We start from the raw sequence: 16,448 nt of genomic DNA, 5'->3' as shown, positions 1-16,448 counted from the left end.
CGCTCAACCATCTAACGAAGAACCTAGTTCTAGTATAGTAAACCCAATCATCCCAGCCAATAATTTTGAACTTAAACCGTCCCTGTTGCAACTAGTGCAACAGAGACAATTCGCGGGTCTCGCTACCGAGAACCCAAACCAACATTTAAAAATATTTCTTCAATTAGCAGATACTTTTAAAACCAATGGAGCTTCTCCTGAGGCAATACGTTTAAGATTATTTCCTTTTTCCCTCAGAGATAAAGCTCTATCATGGTTAGATTCCCTTCCACCCAATTCCATTACGACTTGGGATAACCTTAGAAGAGTTTTTCTTGCTAGATATTTTCCCCCGAGTAAGACCGTCGTTCTTCGAAACCATATAACTAGATTTACCCAAAACCAAGGAGAATCGTTGTTCGAAGCTTGGGAAAGATATAAAGAGTTGTTACGAACATGCCCACATCATGGCTTAGAAAACTGGTTAATCATTCAAACCTTCTATAATGGACTCCATTACAACACAAAGATGACCATCGACGCTGCCGCAGGCGGTGCCCTGATGAACAAACCTTACCTTGAAGCTAGTGCCCTCATCGAAGAAATGGCTCAAAACCATCAATCATGGGGAGTCGAACGAGCGACAGTTGAGAAGAAGGAAGCCCAAGGAGGAGTGCATGAACTAAGCTCTATAGACATGATGCAAGCTAAAATGGACGCATTAGCCCTTAAGGTCGAGCATATGTGCATAAACCCGAATACTGTAGCCGCAGTTTCGTCGGATTGTGAGATATGTGGAACCCAAGGACACCAATCCGCAGAATGCAGTCTATTAAACGAAACCCACTCCGAGCAAGTGAACTACACCCAAGGGAACCCATATTCGAATACCTATAACCCTGGATGGAGGAATCACCCTAACTTCTCCTATAAAAACAATAACCCTATTCAAAATAATGCACCTCCGAGACCTAGTTATCAAGCCCCTAGATCAAATCAACCTATGCAACCTGTACCACCAAAGCCGAGCCTTGAGAAAATTATGGAAAATTTTATCACCGCTCAAACCCAACAAAACAAGGAGTTCATGAACCAAAACATTCATGTTAACGAATTGATTACTCAGTTAGGAACCAAGGTTGACCAAATAGTTACTCATACCAAGATGCTTGAAACCCAGATCTCTCAGGTAGCTTTAAACCAAGCCCCTCAGACTACACCTGGAGGAAAATTCCCTGGACAACCTCAACAAAATCCGAGAGGACAAGCTAATGCCATTACCCTACAAAGTGGGAACGCTTATGATGAGCCACCAAACCCAAGATTAAGTGAACCCGAAACTTCTAAGGAATGTACCAAACCCCCGGACAAAGTAAAGGAACCAGAGGAATCTGAAAACCAGGAAGGTCGAGAGAAAGGAGAAGAACCTAAAGATAAAATTTACGTACCACCCTCGCCATATAAACCACCTATACCATATCCCCAAAGACTCAAACAAACCCAGATCAATAAACAGTACCAAAAATTTATTAAAGTTATAGAAAAACTTCATGTAGAAATCCCTTTCATAGAAGCCATCATCCAAATACCTTCTTATGCAAAGTTTCTGAAAGACATCCTTACCAACAAACGTAGACTTGACGATCCGAAGCCTTTGGAATGTAATTCTATTTCCGAGGACAAATTAGCAAAGAAAGATAAAGATCCTGGAAATTTCTCCATTCCTTGCCTTTTGGGTAATCATGTCATCGAAAAAGCTTTTCTAGATTTAGGAGCTAGTGTGAGCTTAATGCCTCTAGCAGTTTGTGAGAGATTAAATTTAGGAGAATTACAACCCACTAAGATGTCACTTCAGTTAGCCGATAGATCTGTCAAATATCCGATAGGCATTTTAGAAGATGTTCCTGTTAGGATAGGTCAACTATTTATCCCTACTGATTTTGTCGTCATGGACATCAAAGAGGACAATGATATACCAATTCTTCTAGGTAGACCATTCTTATCAACTGCAGGAGCCATAATAGATGTCAAGAAAGGAAAGTTGACATTTGAGGTAGGTGACGAGAAAATAGAATTTATACTTTCGAAATTTCTTATGGCACCTGTGATGGGAGACTCGTGTTATGCCTTAGATATCATTGATGAATGTGTTAGAGAATTAGAACAAAAAGAAATTATCAAGTTACCATCAACCCCCATAAAGGAAGATGATGACTTTAAAGAATCTTACATCGATGATAACCTTCATGAATGTTTATCCCTTACTCCAGATCCTATACCATGCCCTAAGAAACCAACCTTAGAACTTAAGGAGCTGCCTAAGAACCTGAGATATGAGTTCCTCGATGAAAAGATGAACCGTCCAGTTATAGTCAGTGCTACCTTGAGCCAAGAGGAAACGAACCAACTTTTAGACGTTTTACAAAGATATCCCTCAGCCTTAGGATATAATATTTCTGACCTGAAAGGTATAAGCCCATCCGTATGCATGCATCGGATCTCGCTCGAAGAAGATTCAAAACCCTCTAGGGAGCATCAGAGAAGAATAAACCCTATAATGAGTGATGTTGTTAAGAAGGAAGTTCTTAAGTTGCTTGAGGCAGGTATAATCTACCAGATCTCGGATAGTAAGTGGGTGAGCCCTGTGCATGTAGTACCTAAAAAGGGAGGCATCACAGTCGTGCAAAATGATAAAGGCGAACATGTAGCAAAACATTTAGAAGGAAGATGGCGGATGTGTATAGATTATAGAAAATTAAATAAAGCAACTAGGAAGGATCATTTCCCTTTACCATTTATAGACCAGATGTTGGAGCGTCTAGCCAGACACTCTTACTTCTGCTATCTAGATGGATACTCTGGATTCTTCCAAATACCTATTCACCCCGAAGATCAAGAAAAAACTACCTTTACATGCCCCTATGGAACTTTTGCCTACAGACGAATGCCTTTCGGTCTCTGTAACGCCCCAGCTACTTTCTAACGCTGCATGATGTCAATCTTCGCAGATTACCTTGATGGTATCATGGAAGTGTTTATGGACGATTTCTCGGTCTGCGGATTCAATTTCCACAATTGCCTTGCTAACCTTGAGAAAATCCTGGAGAGATGCGTGGAGGTGAACCTCGTGCTAAATTGGGAAAAATGTCATTTCATGGTGACCGAAGGAATAGTTTTAGGACATATAGTTTCCGAAAAAGGTATAGAGGTAGATAAAGCTAAAATAGAAGTAATAGAAAACCTAAAACCACCAAAAACAATCAGAGAAGTCCGAAGCTTTCTTGGACACGCTGGATTCTACCGGCGTTTTATTAAGGACTTCTCCAAAATAACTAAACCGTTAACCGGACTTTTAATGAAAGATGCTGAATTCATTTTTGATGAAAAATGTAATGATGCAATTAATCTTTTAAAGCAAGCATTAATCTCAGCACCCATTATGAAACCGCCCGATTAGTCGGAACCTTTTGAGATAATGTGCGATGCTAGTGATTATGCAGTTGGAGCCGTTCTAGGACAAAGAAAAGATAAAAAGTTACATGCCATCTATTATGCCAGTAGAACCCTAGATGTTGCCCAACTTAATTACGCAACAACCGAAAAAGAATTACTCGCTGTAGTTTTCGCTATAGACAAATTTAGATCTTATCTAGTAGGAGCAAAAATTATTGTTTACACCGATCATGCTGCCATTCGTTACCTATTAAGTAAAAAAGATGCCAAGCCCAGGTTACTCCGATGGATTCTATTACTACAAGAGTTTGATTTAGATATAAGAGATAAAAAAGGCACTGAAAATGTAGTGGCCGATCACCTTTCTAGGCTAGAACATCTAAAACCTGAACTAATACCCATAAATGACGATTTCGCCTATGATAGACTGATAGCTAAAGTAGAAACCATTGAAGCAAATAACCTAGATCCTTATGAGCATTCCCAAAATTCCTTAGCAATAAATAACGTACCCTGGTATGCAGATTTCGTTAATTACCTAGCTGCTGATATAGTACCCCCTGATCTTGACTACTACCGCAAGAAGAAATTCTTCCACGATGTGAGAAACTTCTATTGGGACGAACCGCTCCTTTTCAAAAGGGGTAAAGATGGCATCTTTCGCCGTTGCGTCCCAGAAGAAGAAGTAAAAAATATTATCGAGCATTGTCATTCTGCACCTTATGGTGGACATGCGAGCACCTCTAAGACATACGCCAAGATTCTTCAAGCTGGCCTATTCTGGCCTACCATGTGGCGCGATGTCTATGCTTACATTGTCAAATGCGACAGATGCCAACGCACTGGAAACATTTCAAGACGTGATGAAATGCCTCTAAGAAACATTCAGGAAGTAGAACTCTTCGAAGTATGGGGTATAGATTTCATGGGACCTTTTCCACCATCCTTAGGAAATAGGTATATCTTAGTAGCTGCAGACTATGTGTCTAAGTGGATTGAAGCTATAGCTGCACCCACAAACGACACTAGGGTAGTAATCAAATTATTTAAGAACTATATATTCCCTAGATTTGGAACACCACGTTTAGTCATAAGCGATGGAGGATCACACTTTATATCGAGAATATTTGACAAACTTTTAAGAAAATATGGATTTAGGCATAGAGTAGCAACACCATACCACCCACAAACTAGTGGCCAAGTAGAAGTATCTAATAGGGAGATAAAACAGATCCTAGAGAAAACTGTTTCTATTTCTAGGAGAGACTGGTCTCAGAAGCTTCAAGAAGCATTATGGGCCTATAGAACCGCTTTCAAAACCCCTATAGGAACTACTCCTTACCAACTAGTTTATGGAAAATCTTGTCACTTGCCGTTCGAGTTAGAGCATAAGGCCTATTGGGCCATTAAAACTTTGAATTTAGACTACTTAGCCGTTGGAGAAAAGCGTATCCTGGACATTCATAAATTAGAAGAACTTAGGCAATCTGCCTACGAAAATGCAAAAATAATAAAGAGAGGACAAAAGCCTTTCATGACAAAAGAATAGTAAAGAAAAACTTCAATGTAGGCGATTCTGTTCTCCTTTTCAACACTAGGTTACGACTTTTCCCTGGAAAGCTACGTTCAAGATGGACTGGTCCCTTCGAAGTATCCAAGATTCTGAGATCCGGAGCCGTAGAAATCAAGAACGATACCTGTAGTCCATTCCTTGTAAATGGACAAAGACTGAAGCTCTACGAAGGAGGAGACATTCCAACATACTACTCGAGCCACACCCTGACTGATCCACCAATTACCATTACTACAGGTGTATAAATTCTAACCGTCAAGCTAATGACGTTAAACAAGCGCTGCGTGGGAGGCAACCCATGGTTTTTCTTTTCATTTTACTTTTTTTCGCATTTATTTACATTTATTTTTATTTTTATTTTATTTTATCCTATTTTGCATTGAGACTAAAGTTTGAATGGTTTGTATTTTCAGGATCACTTTCCTAACTTTTACAGGATGCAGGGTTTTGATGACATGCGTGTTGCCTATAGAGACAATGCTCAGAGGGAGCACTACATTGCTTTATACCAGCGCCCTATGGCACCCACACGTTACCCTGATCAGCATTGTATGGAGGCACTGGGTATCGAACCTAGTATCCAATTCCTTAGCCACCATCTCCATTGGGACGAATTTGCTGATGACTTGAGCAACACATATAGGAACCTGACTTTGGAGTTCCTGAGTTCATTTGACTACGACCCATATTCTGGACCAGATGGGTATGCTGCTTTCAGGCTCTTTGGAGTTGAGTACTCCTTCAGCCAGAAAGAGTTCGGCGACTTATTAGGTTTCCAGACTACTCCTGATGCTATCCCGGAGACACCTTTGGGATATTTCCTGGGTAAGGAAGTGGAGAAGTTTTGGAGTGATATATCAGGCGGCGGAAGCCAGGATCCATCTACACAGTTATCTTATGTCATACATAACCCAGCCTTCAGATATTTTCAGATGATATTAGCACATTCCTTCTTGGAAAGACAGGATGCAGAGACTCTACTGAGTGAAGAGGAGATCTTCCTATTATTTTGCGCATCCCAGTCTCGCCCAGTAGCATGTGGGAACTTTTTATTGAATAATCTCAGCGGTATCTCTAGATCCACCGAAGGAGTCATCCATGTTGGTGGAATCGTCACACAGATTGCTGTCGCTTTGGGTCTGTCTCACAAGTTGTTGCATCTTCGGACCTACTGTGAATATACTACCATGGACATCGATTTCTGTTTGACCAGAGGATTGATGAGGAGAGCCTCTTTCCACCCATGTCAGTTCCGATTGCTAGTCGACAGTGAGGCCATCCATTACTTCGCATTTCCAGACCCTATGATGACCAGTGTGCATGATCCAGCGAATTGGAGTTATGCTCTAGAGGGCCAAGGAGAGACCGTTGAGGAGTCGAGATCGCCCCCAGTTGCTGAATACACACTTGCACCACCATCTCCTAGAATCACTGTTCTCTATAATAATCATTCATTGCAGACACCCGACATACGCACCCAGATTGCTGAGTGCCGTAGAGAGATTGCAGCGCTTAGACAGGAAGTGGCGGACCTAACTTTACAGATTGGAGTGTCTGATCTCACTCACGCTACTGAAGCCGATTGTCTATATCAGGAGATCGCCGAGCTCAGACAGGAGATAGCCGTGCTCCGTGAATCCACTCAGGAAGACGACCACCCTAATACCTGATCTCACCATTTCACTTTATTTCTCTTTCATATATTTATCGTATTTGCATTACTCATTTTACATTATCGCATTTGGATACTATATAAACTACTACCGTACATTAGTACTTCTATTTTAATCTATATATGTTTTATATTTATTTTATTTTGCATTTTAATTTTTTTTCAGTTATTTATTTATATTTATATTTAATTTCTGTTATTGTTTTTGTTTCAGTTTCACTTTTTATTTTCGTTTTTACTTTTATAAAATTATGCAAGTCAAAGAAACTAGGAGAATCACAAGACAAATGCTATCCAGACCCCCTCAAAGCCAAAAGACAAGCGAAGCCCAAACCAAAGGTCCAAAATCTGGCCCAGCCAGATTTTGCCTTGTGGCGCCCGCCATAGGACCTGTGGCGCCCGCCACAACGTCTATAAATGGTCGGGGCAGACCACTTTCCTTCACCATTTTTGCAACTCACAACCTCCAAAACCCATTTTTTCACCTTGGAAAAAAGTCCTTGAACCCACAAAAAGCTCATACTTTCCTAACCATCATACCACACAAATCAACAATCCACTTTCCGTTTTCGATTTCATCCGCCGGATTTTGTAAAAATCCAACCTTTTCACCAACCACTTCATCTTCTTCATCCATTTTTCAAGAGCATTCAAATGGAGTTCAACGGATTCATTCTTCGAGGAGGGAAACCGGGGGAGAGACAAAGAAAAATCATTGAACGGTTGCAAAATCGGGAAATCCTCCCGACAAGGTATGTCGACGAAAACTGTCTTTACGCTTTAGGTATCTTTCATAGCATTTTCCATTTATTAGATAACTTAGGTTTGCATAATTTCTTTACCATCAAAGAACCCACCTATGAGCGATTGACAATCGAGTTTTTAAGTTCCTTAATTTATATTGTCAACCCTAACACTGCTAGCACAGTCGGTACTGTCAAATTTAGAATGTTTGTTGTTGAATACCAATTCAGTACCGATGAACTAGCCAGTCTGTTAGGGATCCCTCATGGGGAGGGTGCTATTTGTGAGGCCCCTTTGGATTCCGAATGGGTTGTTGAGGTATTTTCCTTCTGGGAGCGTTTATCAAACACTTCCATTAACTCTTTTGAAGGAGTTCTTGCCTCAACCATCCATAACCCGGCCATCAGAGTTTTTAGATATCTGTTGGCATGCACTATTTTTGGCCGGGAGAATCCAAATAAGGTTAACGCTAGAGAGCTTCTATATTTGCAAGGAAGCCTCACAAATAGGAAAATTAATTCGGTTCCGTTTATGCTCGCCCATATGATGTTAACTCTGAATAAGGCGGGACCGACTTCTTTTGGTGGCTTGATTACGTCTATTGCTCGGGGCACTTAACTTGAACAATGAGATGGCTACCCTAAACCCCTTACCTCCTCGCACAATTAATTTAAAATTTCTGAGAGACATGAAATTGTGTCGCTCAAGGAGAGAAGGAGGTTATACACTTATGATTCATGGTGTAGCCATCCCATCTGTTATTCTACCTTGCACTAGACGTACAGATATACGTGATGAGAGGAATTGGACCTACGATTTAGATGCTCCACCTGTTTTGGGTCCTCTTCCTCCTAACATTCCTGATGAGGCGGGACCAGACACTGATGATGAATATGATCGGAGAGAGAGATCTCCCGTACCACATGTGTCCCCCCATCATCCTTCACCACCACACACCACACCATCTTCTTCTTCTGCAGGTACCACTCCTGGCTTCTATATTACAGAGGAGATGTGGCGAGACCACATGGCTAGAGAGCAGAGGGGAGATGACCTACTCTCTACCATCCAGCAACAAATGGCGAACAACATGAGCTTTATGCAAGAGTCGCAGCGGAGGACAGACAGGTCCTACGAGACTGTTCTACAGTCTATGCTTACGATAACAAATACACAAGCCCGTCAACAACAATACCACCAGCAACACATGGCACTCGTCGAAAACACTCAGGGTACCATTTTAGGTCACCTTCGAGAGGTGAGGACCGCTCAGGATGCCCTGCAGGCGAGGATGGATCAGAGAGACCGTCGTCGTACCCGTTCCCGTCGTCCACCTCAGGATGGCGAGGGCACTAGTGGTCAGCAATAGGTTGCCAGGTAACTCTTCCCTTATCTTATTTCGAAACATTGGGGACAATGTTCGATTTAAGTGTGGGAGGAGCATTTATCGTTTTCCTTTTATTTTCAGTTTATTTGCTGTTTTTTAGATTGTTTATTTCCTTTTAGTTGTTTTTCCCTTTCAGTTGTTTATTTTGCTTTTTAGTATAATGCATGAGTCTGACGAGTCACCAAATATAGTAGATCCTTAGTACAATCTTACCTCCCCATACCTTTAGCCCCACCAAAAAAATTTTGCAAAAAGAAAATAGTGTTATTTCGAAAGTTTTCAGGTTTTAAGGACATGCTTTGAGTAAGGATGCGGTGACTTGGGAGAATTTTGCGAAACATCAGTATCTGTTTTAGCACCATAGACTTCGTAAATATAGGAATCATTCTCGAAACCCCATATACCATGGCCTTAATCATCATCTCCGTATAAGTCCTTAGTAGTTTATCTCAGCAGTCAGCTCCGGCCTACGTATCCTCTACGTAGGGGACCGATGCAAATAAGTGAATGATCCAGAAAAACAAAAAAAAAAAAAAAAGCAAAAAGGCAACTCCGGTATAGGTGACCCTCACAAAGTCATTTAAACCAAAGAATTGTAAAAAATTGCTACAAAAATAAAAAGAAAAAGAAAAAGAAAAGCAATACTCACTGTTAGTTGGTTCAGAGGTATCTGGCACTGAACTCGGTAGGACGGATTACGATCCGATCCCCCACAACTACAGTTGGGTCCAGAAAAGGATTTACACATATTTATGTGCCAGAAATCCCATGCTCTGATCATAATCACTAACAGGCCACTCTATTATGAAGTATGTACGGATAACGGGCTTAATGTGATTGCGCCTGAATGAAAAGGACAGAAAAGAGATGAAGAGGCAGGCCTAGGTATTGTGGGATAATATGGGTTGGTTAATATAGGAATGAAGTTTATGTCCGTATTTGCGGATTAGTGCCATCATGATACCCTTAGTTCACTCAGTTAGTACCTATCACTGCATCCTGACTTGAACTTAGAATTTTCACCTGAAGCACTCGTTTTCACAAATTTTCTTTTATAAGCTTTTCAATGTTTTGCTTGAGGTTAAGCAAAGGTTTAAGTGTGGGAGAGTTTGATCACACTAAAATTTACGTATTTTCGACTCCAATTTCGCATGCATTCTAGTTATTTTATTATCGTTTTGTTGTGTTATTACTGTGTTTTCCTTTGTTTTCAGGTTTTTACCTTAATAGGAGCCCCGATAGAGAAAAGGAGCGAAAAAGAGCCAAAAACCCTAAAAATCAGCATTTTGCTCTTATGGCCTACCCAATGGCGGGCACCACAGTCCAAGCCATGACGTGTCCAATTCAAACTTCCATCAACTCCCACATTTTCCCACCACTTCCACTAAGGCGCCCCACTTTGTGCTTGTGTCGGGCGCCATGGCCTTGTGGCGGGCGCCACAAGAGGAAAACAGTTTCCTCTATTTTCAAGTTGAACGGCATCCAAGTAAATTCCACCTTTTTTATTTGCTTATAAATAGAAACGCGAATTCAGTTTTACAATCACCCAAACTTAGAGCAGACGAAGATCCGAACGTTGGAACAAGGCGAAATCAGAAGCAACTTTGTTTCACTTAGGCATATATTCAGTTTTATAAAGTGGTAATCGCTTCGCATTGGAGTGTTACCACAATTGTGTAATTGAGTCTGTGATAGAGTCTGTACTCGAGTTTGGAGCACTTTGGAAGGAAGTTAATCCTGCCGCCATTTTCTTTTCCGCATTGCAATTTACTCAGCCCTCCGATTGGAGCAGGTTTTTATTACTCGCTTTACTTTATTTATTTCCCGCACTCGCCTTTACTTTATTTATTTTCCGCACTCGCTTTTACTTTATTTATTTCCCGCACTCGCTTTTACTTTATTTATTTTCCGCACTCGCTTTAAATTATTTATTTCCCGCACTCGCTTTAAATTATTTATTTTCCGCACTCGCACTACTTTCATTTATTTTCCGCACTCGCTTTAAATTATTTACTTTCCGCACTCGCACTACTTTTATTTATTTTAATGCACTTTTACTTTACCATGTCTAGCTAAATTTATAAGGCTAGAATGTAAGGATCGTAATTAAACCAGTAATCCGTACAATTGTTCGTAGAAACACTTAAAGGGCTATTTTAACTTTCAAATTAAGTTTTCCCGCACTTCAATTCCGTTGGGTAAGATCGAAAGTCGTCCAACGTCTTTTTAAACTTAATTGTTTTTAACTATTTTAAAAACAGCGAAAGCGCTTTGTCTAGTTCATTAGGAGTTTTTAACATCAAGAAGAAAAGATATTTTGAAACTATTTTCGGACGCGTTTATAAGTTTAGAGTCTGGTTCGTGAGAACCTCTTTTGGTTAAGAAATCCAGGTTATAATACTTTTCAACTTAGTCAAGATACTATATTTCTTAAAAATAGGTTTACTACTCTAACGCAATGCGCGCCTTTTTATAAGTGACAATAAGAGGGTTTGATTAGGGAGTACAACTCGGTTCTGAATACACGAAAGCGACAGTTCCTGTTAAATTAGTTCTTTTCAAAGTAGGAAACATTGCCCATAAGTAGTTCTATTAGCAAGTACTTGGATTATCATTTAATTATGTGAATTACATTCGACCCTGTCTTTATTAATTAAATTTATTTTAAAACTTTACTTTTCAATTGCACACTACAAAAACACCTATTTTAATTGCCTCTGATAAACACCATAACAATAGATAACGATAGATTGACACTTGGTCTCTGTGGTTCGATAATCTTTTATATTACTCTGACGCGTTCGTACACTTGCGAACATCAAGATTTACAATGCATCAAGTTTTTGGCACCGTTGCCGGGGACCAATTTCGTCAAATTTCATTTTCCTGTTGTTATACCGTTTAGACTTAGGTTATTTCCCGCCGGTCGATGCAAAGAACTCGCAGCACCGAAAGTTTAAGTTTAGTAAACCCTCTGGCGAAACCTGAACGTTACGCTCGCGCACGTTTATTCTTTCATAGAATTAAGAGAGCTATGGCCGAAGATCAAAACCAAAGACCTCTTAAGGATTTCGCTCAACCATCTAACGAAGAACCTAGTTCTAGTATAGTAAACCCAATCATCCCAGCCAATAATTTTGAACTTAAACCGTCCCTGTTGCAACTAGTGCAACAGAGACAATTCGCGGGTCTCGCTACCGAGAACCCAAACCAACATTTAAAAATATTTCTTCAATTAGCAGATACTTTTAAAACCAATGGAGCTTCTCCTGAGGCAATACGTTTAAGATTATTTCCTTTTTCCCTCAGAGATAAAGCTCTATCATGGTTAGATTCCCTTCCACCCAATTCCATTACGACTTGGGATAACCTTAGAAGAGTTTTTCTTGCTAGATATTTTCCCCCGAGTAAGACCGTCGTTCTTCGAAACCATATAACTAGATTTACCCAAAACCAAGGAGAATCGTTGTTCGAAGCTTGGGAAAGATATAAAGAGTTGTTACGAACATGCCCACATCATGGCTTAGAAAACTGGTTAATCATTCAAACCTTCTATAATGGACTCCATTACAACACAAAGATGACCATCGACGCTGCCGCAGGCGGTGCCCTGATGAACAAACCTTACCTTGAAGCTAGTGCCCTCATCGAAGAAATGGCTCAAAACCATCAATCATGGGGAGTCGAACGAGCGACAGTTGAGAAGAAGGAAGCCCAAGGAGGAGTGCATGAACTAAGCTCTATAGACATGATGCAAGCTAAAATGGACGCATTAGCCCTTAAGGTCGAGCATATGTGCATAAACCCGAATACTGTAGCCGCAGTTTCGTCGGATTGTGAGATATGTGGAACCCAAGGACACCAATCCGCAGAATGCAGTCTATTAAACGAAACCCACTCCGAGCAAGTGAATTACACCCAAGGGAACCCATATTCGAATACCTATAACCCTGGATGGAGGAATCACCCTAACTTCTCCTATAAAAACAATAACCCTATTCAAAATAATGCACCTCCGAGACCTAGTTATCAAGCCCCTAGATCAAATCAACCTATGCAACCTGTACCACCAAAGCCGAGCCTTGAGAAAATTATGGAAAATTTTATCACCGCTCAAACCCAACAAAACAAGGAGTTCATGAACCAAAACATTCATGTTAACGAATTGATTACTCAGTTAGGAACCAAGGTTGACCAAATAGTTACTCATACCAAGATGCTTGAAACCCAGATCTCTCAGGTAGCTTTAAACCAAGCCCCTCAGACTACACCTGGAGGAAAATTCCCTGGACAACCTCAACAAAATCCGAGAGGACAAGCTAATGCCATTACCCTACAAAGTGGGAACGCTTATGATGAGCCACCAAACCCAAGATTAAGTGAACCCGAAACTTCTAAGGAATGTACCAAACCCCCGGACAAAGTAAAGGAACCAGAGGAATCTGAAAACCAGGAAGGTCGAGAGAAAGGAGAAGAACCTAAAGATAAAATTTACGTACCACCCTCGTCATATAAACCACCTATACCATATCCCCAAAGACTCAAACAAACCCAGATCAATAAACAGTACCAAAAATTTATTAAAGTTATAGAAAAACTTCATGTAGAAATCCCTTTCATAGAAGCCATCATCCAAATACCTTCTTATGCAAAGTTTCTGAAAGACATCCTTACCAACAAACGTAGACTTGACGATCCGAAGCCTTTGGAATGTAATTCTATTTCCGAGGACAAATTAGCAAAGAAAGATAAAGATCCTGGAAATTTCTCCATTCCTTGCCTTTTGGGTAATCATGTCATCGAAAAAGCTTTTCTAGATTTAGGAGCTAGTGTGAGCTTAATGCCTCTAGCAGTTTGTGAGAGATTAAATTTAGGAGAATTACAACCCACTAAGATGTCACTTCAGTTAGCCGATAGATCTGTCAAATATCCGATAGGCATTTTAGAAGATGTTCCTGTTAGGATAGGTCAACTATTTATCCCTACTGATTTTGTCGTCATGGACATCAAAGAGGACAATGATATACCAATTCTTCTAGGTAGACCATTCTTATCAACTGCAGGAGCCATAATAGATGTCAAGAAAGGAAAGTTGACATTTGAGGTAGGTGACGAGAAAATAGAATTTATACTTTCGAAATTTCTTATGGCACCTGTGATGGGAGACTCGTGTTATGCCTTAGATATCATTGATGAATGTGTTAGAGAATTAGAACAAAAAGAAATTATCAAGTTACCATCAACCCCCATAAAGGAAGATGATGACTTTAAAGAATCTTACATCGATGATAACCTTCATGAATGTTTATCCCTTACTCCAGATCCTATACCATGCCCTAAGAAACCAACCTTAGAACTTAAGGAGCTGCCTAAGAACCTGAGATATGAGTTCCTCGATGAAAAGATGAACCGTCCAGTTATAGTCAGTGCTACCTTGAGCCAAGAGGAAACGAACCAACTTTTAGACGTTTTACAAAGATATCCCTCAGCCTTAGGATATAATATTTCTGACCTGAAAGGTATAAGCCCATCCGTATGCATGCATCGGATCTCGCTCGAAGAAGATTCAAAACCCTCTAGGGAGCATCAGAGAAGAATAAACCCTATAATGAGTGATGTTGTTAAGAAGGAAGTTCTTAAGTTGCTTGAGGCAGGTATAATCTACCAGATCTCGGATAGTAAGTGGGTGAGCCCTGTGCATGTAGTACCTAAAAAGGGAGGCATCACAGTCGTGCAAAATGATAAAGGCGAACATGTAGCAAAACATTTAGAAGGAAGATGGCGGATGTGTATAGATTATAGAAAATTAAATAAAGCAACTAGGAAGGATCATTTCCCTTTACCATTTATAGACCAGATGTTGGAGCGTCTAGCCAGACACTCTTACTTCTGCTATCTAGATGGATACTCTGGATTCTTCCAAATACCTATTCACCCCGAAGATCAAGAAAAAACTACCTTTACATGCCCCTATGGAACTTTTGCCTACAGACGAATGCCTTTCGGTCTCTGTAACGCCCCAGCTACTTTCTAACGCTGCATGATGTCAATCTTCGCAGATTACCTTGATGGTATCATGGAAGTGTTTATGGACGATTTCTCGGTCTGCGGATTCAATTTCCACAATTGCCTTGCTAACCTTGAGAAAATCCTGGAGAGATGCGTGGAGGTGAACCTCGTGCTAAATTGGGAAAAATGTCATTTCATGGTGACCGAAGGAATAGTTTTAGGACATATAGTTTCCGAAAAAGGTATAGAGGTAGATAAAGCTAAAATAGAAGTAATAGAAAACCTAAAACCACCAAAAACAATCAGAGAAGTCCGAAGCTTTCTTGGACACGCTGGATTCTACCGGCGTTTTATTAAGGACTTCTCCAAAATAACTAAACCGTTAACCGGACTTTTAATGAAAGATGCTGAATTCATTTTTGATGAAAAATGTAATGATGCATTTAATCTTTTAAAGCAAGCATTAATCTCAGCACCCATTATGAAACCGCCCGATTGGTCGGAACCTTTTGAGATAATGTGCGATGCTAGTGATTATGCAGTTGGAGCCGTTCTAGGACAAAGAAAAGATAAAAAGTTACATGCCATCTATTATGCCAGTAGAACCCTAGATGTTGCCCAACTTAATTACGCAACAACCGAAAAAGAATTACTCGCTGTAGTTTTCGCTATAGACAAATTTAGATCTTATCTAGTAGGAGCAAAAATTATTGTTTACACCGATCATGCTGCCATTCGTTACCTATTAAGTAAAAAAGATGCCAAGCCCAGGTTACTCCGATGGATTCTATTACTACAAGAGTTTGATTTAGATATAAGAGATAAAAAAGGCACTGAAAATGTAGTGGCCGATCACCTTTCTAGGCTAGAACATCTAAAACCTGAACTAATACCCATAAATGACGATTTCGCCTATGATAGACTGATAGCTAAAGTAGAAACCATTGAAGCAAATAACCTAGATCCTTATGAGCATTCCCAAAATTCCTTAGCAATAAATAACGTACCCTGGTATGCAGATTTCGTTAATTACCTAGCTGCTGATATAGTACCCCCTGATCTTGACTACTACCGCAAGAAGAAATTCTTCCACGATGTGAGAAACTTCTATTGGGACGAACCGCTCCTTTTCAAAAGGGGTAAAGATGGCATCTTTCGCCGTTGCGTCCCAGAAGAAGAAGTAAAAAATATTATCGAGCATTGTCATTCTGCACCTTATGGTGGACATGCGAGCACCTCTAAGACATACGCCAAGATTCTTCAAGCTGGCCTATTCTGGCCTACCATGTGGCGCGATGTCTATGCTTACATTGTCAAATGCGACAGATGCCAACGCACTGGAAACATTTCAAGACGTGATGAAATGCCTCTAAGAAACATTCAGGAAGTAGAACTCTTCGAAGTATGGGGTATAGATTTCATGGGACCTTTTCCACCATCCTTAGGAAATAGGTATATCTTAGTAGCTGCAGACTATGTGTCTAAGTGGATTGAAGCTATAGCTGCACCCACAAACGACACTAGGGTAGTAATCAAATTATTTAAGAACTATATATTCCCTAGATTTGGAACACCACGTTTAGTCATAAGCGATGGAGGATCACACTTTATATCGAGAATATTTGACAAAC

At 40.3% G+C, this 16,448-nt stretch overlaps 2 non-coding genes across 2 annotated transcripts; both read right to left on the bottom strand.

Moving 5' to 3' along the window:
* Positions 1 to 346: 346 nt before the first annotated feature.
* LOC127088863 (small nucleolar RNA R71) lies at positions 347 to 453 on the bottom strand. Its single transcript, XR_007790675.1, has one exon. It is a non-coding gene; the product is annotated as a small nucleolar RNA R71 (small nucleolar RNA).
* Positions 454 to 12,226: 11,773 nt separating this feature from the next.
* LOC127088862 (small nucleolar RNA R71) lies at positions 12,227 to 12,333 on the bottom strand. Its single transcript, XR_007790674.1, has one exon. It is a non-coding gene; the product is annotated as a small nucleolar RNA R71 (small nucleolar RNA).
* Between the last annotated feature and the right edge of the window lie 4,115 nt (positions 12,334 to 16,448).

This window comes from Lathyrus oleraceus, chromosome 5, assembly GCF_024323335.1.
Source record: "Lathyrus oleraceus cultivar Zhongwan6 chromosome 5, CAAS_Psat_ZW6_1.0, whole genome shotgun sequence".
Taxonomy (NCBI): domain Eukaryota; kingdom Viridiplantae; phylum Streptophyta; class Magnoliopsida; order Fabales; family Fabaceae; genus Lathyrus; species Lathyrus oleraceus.
This window is presented reverse-complemented; position numbering and strand designations above follow the sequence as displayed.